The 5,312-nt window shown below is 36.4% G+C and overlaps 1 non-coding gene across 1 annotated transcript; it reads left to right on the top strand.

Annotated features, from left to right (window-relative positions):
- The first annotated feature begins 4,451 nt into the window (after nucleotides 1-4,451).
- Nucleotides 4,452-4,558, top strand: LOC119472628. Its single transcript, XR_005201783.1, has one exon. It is a non-coding gene; the product is annotated as a U6 spliceosomal RNA (small nuclear RNA).
- Nucleotides 4,559-5,312: the final 754 nt, after the last annotated feature.

The raw sequence follows: 5,312 nt of genomic DNA, 5'->3' as shown, positions 1-5,312 counted from the left end.
TTAGAAATAACCAAGATGTTCTTCAGTAGGTGAATGAATAAATAAACTGTGAAACACCCAGAAAAATTGAATGTTATTTAGTGATAAAAAGAAATGAGCTATATGTTTTTAAGCCAGAAAAAGATATGGAGAAACCTCAAATGCATATTACTAAGTGAAAGAAGTCAGCCTGAAAAGTTACATACTGTATGACATTCTAGCTATGTGCCATTCTGGAAACAACAAAACAATGGATACAGTAAAAAGATTAGTAATGGTCAGGGTTTAGGATGCTGGGGAGAGAAGCCATGAATAAGGAGAGCACAAAGGATTTTACGGTAGTGAAAATACTCTGGATAATACTGTAACGGCAGATACATGTTACCATATATTTGCCCAAACCCAAAGAATGTATAATACCAATAGTGAACCCTAATGTAAACTAAGGATTTTGGTTGATTATGATGTTTCATGTGTTCATCAGTCAAAACAAATGTACCACTCTAGGGGGAATGTTGAAAATGGTGGAGGGTGCTTATGCATGTGTGGGGACAAGAGGTATGTATCCTCACCAACACTTACTTTATGTGTTTTTTAAAAATTCATTATTGCCATCCTAGTGGGTGTGAAGTAGTATCTCATTGTGGTTTTGCTTTGCATTTCTGTAATGACTAATGCTTGTTGGCCATTTGTATCTCTCCTTTCAAAAATGTTTATTCAAATCTTTTGCCCATTTTTAAATTGGGTTTGTTTTTTTTTTTTTTTTTTTTTTTTTTTTTGATTTTTTTTTTTTTTTTTTTTTTTTTGAGCTGTAAGAGTTCTCATATATTCTAGAGACTAGACCATTATCATATGTATGACCTGCAAATATTTTATCCCATTCTTTAGTTTGTCTTTTCACTTTCTTCATAATATCCTTTGATGCACAAATTTTTTTTTAGTTTTCATGAAGGCCAATTTATCTATTTTTTTCTTTTGTTATTTGGACTTTTGGTATCATATCTAAAAATTCATTGCCATGTCCAAGATCATGAAGATTAACTGTGAGGTTTTATTCTCAAATGTTTATGATTTTAGTTCTTAAATTTATGTTGTTGATCCCATTTGAGTAAACTTTTATTTATGGTGTGAGACAGGGGTCCAATTTCACTCTTTTGCACATGGAAATCACAGTTGTGCCAGTCCAGTCTGTTGAAAAGACTATTCCTTCCCCACTGGGTGTGATTGGCACTCATGAAAAACTAATTGGCATAGATATATGGGTTTGTTTCTAGACTCTTAATTATATTTCATTTGTCTATATGCCAGTACCATACTGTTTTGATTACTATAGCTTTGTAATAAATTTTTAAATTGAGAAGTGTGAGTCTTCCAACTTTGTTCTTAATTTTAAAAGATTGTTTTGGCTAGTCAGGGCTCCCTGGGATTTTATATAAATTTGAGAACCAGCTTTTCCATTGCTGCAAACAAAAATAACCAATGAAACAAACAAAAAATTCCTGAATTTTGGCAGAGATTGTATTAAATCTGTAGAGCACATGGTAGTGTTTTCATCTTAATGATATTAAATCTTCTAATCCATGAATGTAGATGTATGTACACATATTTAAGTCTTTACTTTCTTTCATCAATGTTTCATCATTTTCAGCATACAAGTCCTTCTCCTCCTTGGTTCAATTATCATAGATATTTTATTCTTGACACTATTATAAATGGAATTATTTTCTTAATGATCTTTTTAGATTGTTCATTGTTGGTATACAGAAACAACTTTTTAAATATATGTTGGCATTGTATTCTGCAGCTTTGTTGAATTTATTAGCTTCAGTAGCTTTTTATAGATCCTTTGGACTTTTCTATATATAGGATTGTCTCATCTGCAAATAAAGCTAATTTAACTTCTTTCCTTTTCCTCTTTTTTTTTTTTTTTCTGTCTTGTTGCTCTGACTAGAACTTTCAGTACAATATTGAATAATACTGGTTAAAAGGGGCATCCTGTTCTTAGAAGGGAGGTTTTTCTGTCTGTCACCATTGAATATGATGTTAGCTGTGGATTTTAAAAAATAAACATTCTTTATTATGTTTCAGAAGTTATCTTCTATTCCTAGTTTTCTGAGAGATTTTAATCATGTAAGGATATTAAGATTTTGTTAAATGTTTTCTGCAAAAATTGAGATGTTCTTCCCTTTTTTTTGTAATGTGTTACTTTGATTATTTTTCATATGTGAACTACTCTTGGATTTCTGGGATAAGTCCCACTTGGTCATCACACATAATCCTTTAAATATGCTATTGGTTTGATTTTCCAGTATTCTGTTGAAGAGAGATTTTAAATTTAATTTATTTTAAAATTTTAGAACTGTGAATAAGGAATTGTGGACTTGTAGTTTCATATAGTAACTAATCATCATAGCAAAGCAAGCTGATCAATGGAGCCACATTAATAAGAAGGAAGTCTTTGGCAGTATGTTCTTGTGTCCTGGTGTTCTGACTGGTTCTCTTTAAGCATTTACCAATGACTTGAAGACAAAGAAGGCCTGCGTCTCACCCTTGCAGCTGACAGAACTGAGAAGGACAACTAATATTTGATGGAGCAAAATAAATATTCCAAAAGGTTCTGAAAGCCTGAAAAATCAGGCCAAATTAACATGATACTTTTAAAACCTGGAATCAATATTTTAGGTTCAAGGAAAAGATTGAAGAAAAGGAGGGGTTGCTGGATTAGCAGCCATTCCCATGAAGAGAGCTGGGATTTAGCTGACTGCAAACCCAGCCTGAGTTGAGCATTCCAAGGCTCCAGAGGAAGATTGCAGGCTGGAGTGGTGCTAACACAATGTTGTGTCCACAATGTACATATGTACATGTGTGGGGTGTGGGGCTTGCTTAGTCCTGCTCTTGGCTCTGCAGGCAAATCCACATCTGGAATATTTATTGCCTTCAGTCCGAGTGCCAATTTTTAAGTGACAAACTGGAGCCCATCCAGACAAGAATGACCAGGACAAAGAAAGGGCTCAAAATCGTGTTAGGCCAGGAAGTGTTGAAGGAACCAGGGCTGTTTAGCCTAGGGGAGAGAAGATTAAATGGGGATTCCACAGTTGTTTTCAAATCAAGTGAAAAGAGAAACAGACAGGGTCTGCATGTTTCCAGAGTGGAGTAGAAACCTAGAGGTGGAGATTGACAAAGGGAGAGATTGGTCTTCTACAGGAAAGATATTTTCAATAGCCAGTGAGATCTGAAAATTCAGGGTTGGACACATGATGGGTGCCAGAACATTTATCTCCTCCATCCCAACTTCTGGGGAATAACTTCCCACACCCTCATGGCTATTATGGGAATACACTGCAGAATGCACCTGATCCAAGTCAGGCCAAAGAGCTCTGTCCCTGGGATTATGGGATTTGGGAATGAAGAATAGTCAGGGTGCCTGTGGCTGAAGCTCTAAGAGACAAAACCAGAGAAGAGTTTCTCACCAAAAGGAGAAAGTGAGAAGAGAAGAGAGATGGAAAAGAAAGAGCACTGAGTTCTGAATTCCAGATATTCCTGAGTCTCCCACAACACTCAGCTCGCTCTTGAAGAGTATGAAATATTCTAGCGTCATTCCAAAGGGTGGTCTCTCTTAATTAAACTAGAGTTGGGATGGGTTTTATTTGTCATTTTCAGTTCAAAGAACTCTAACTAATACCAGCTGTCTCAGGAGGTAGTAAGGTCTCCAAAGTTGGAGGTATTTAAGAGAAAAAGGTTTACCATCACCTGCCAATAATTCTATGAAGTGAGTGGGAATAAAAATAAAATAGGATTGGTCATACGTTGATAATTGTTGAAGCTAGGTAATGAGTTTATATCATACTCTCTCTGTTTTGTTTTTTTTTTTTTTTTTGTACGTAAAAACATGATACAGAGAGGACACAGGCACTGGGAAAAGTTGAACTAATTCAATGGTTCTCAAACATATCAGAATCCTCTGGGTAGACTTAAACAAAAAAAATCCGTGGCCTTACCCCTGGAAATTTGGTTTCAGTTATCTGGATTGAAGCTCTCCAGACTATTCTGTGATCTAGGTAAAATCACTGTTGGATTAAGTAATATTTAAGGGCATCTCAAAATGTAAGCTTAACAAGCTCAAGGGTATTAAAGGCTGGAAATGACCAACACCTTCAATTTTAAAATGTGAAAACCAGGCTGGGCACAGTAGCTCACATCTATAATTCCAGCACTTTGGGAGGCCAAGGTGGGTAGATCACTTGAGGTCAGGAGTTCAAGACTAGCCTGGCCAACATGGTGAAAGCCTGTCTCTACTAAAAACATACCAAAAAATTAGCTGGGAAGGCATGGTGGCATGTGCCTGTAATCTCAGCTACTCGGGAGGCTGAGACAGGAGAATTGTTTGAACCTGAGAAACAAAGGTTGTGGTGAGACAAGATGGTGCCACTGTACTCCAGCCTGGATGAGTACATCTCAAAAAATAAAACATAGTGCTCGCTTAGGCAGCACATATACTAAAATTGGAACTATACAGAGAAGATTAGCATGGCCCCTGCATAAGGATGACATGCAAATTTGTGAAGCATTCCATAATTTTTCAGATTCACCAGGGTTGAAATGAAGGAAAAAATGCTAAGGGCAGCCAGAGAGAAAGGTCAGGTTACCCACAAAGGGAAGCCCATCAGACTCACAGCAGATCTCTCAGCAGAAACCCTACAAGCCAGAAGAGAGTGGGGACCAATATTCAACATCCTTAAAGAAAAGAACGTTCGACCTAGAATTTCATATCCAGCCAAACTATGCTTCATAAGCAAAGGAGAAATAAAATCCTTTATGAACAAGCAATTGCTTAGAGATTTCATCATCACCAGACCTGCCTTACAAGAGCTCCTGAAAGAAGCACTAAACATAGAAAGGAACAACCAGTACCAGCCACTACAAAAACATACCAAATGGTAAAGAGCATCGACACAATGAAGAAACTGCATCAACTAATGGGCAAAACAACCAACTAGCATCAAAATGGCAGGATCAAATTCACACATAACAATATTAACCTTAAATGTAAATGGGGTAAATGCCCCAGTCAAAAGACACAGACTGGCAAATTGGATAAAAAGTCAAAACCTATCAGTGTGCTGTATCTAAGACACCAATCTTACATGCAAGGATACACAAAGGCTCAAAATAAAGAGATGGAGGAAGATTTACCAAGCAAATGGAGAGCAAAAAAAAGGCAGGAGTTACAATCCTAGTCTCTGATAAAATAGTATTTAAACCAACAAAGATCAAAAGAGACAAAGAAGGGCAGTACATAATGGTAAAAGGATCAATGCAACAAGAAGAACTAA

The sequence above is a fragment of the Cebus imitator genome, unplaced genomic scaffold (assembly GCF_001604975.1).
Source record: "Cebus imitator isolate Cc_AM_T3 unplaced genomic scaffold, Cebus_imitator-1.0 Scaffold109, whole genome shotgun sequence".
NCBI classification, from domain to species: domain Eukaryota; kingdom Metazoa; phylum Chordata; class Mammalia; order Primates; family Cebidae; genus Cebus; species Cebus imitator.
Note: the sequence above shows the minus strand (reverse complement) of the source record. Positions and strands in the feature narration are given on the sequence as shown.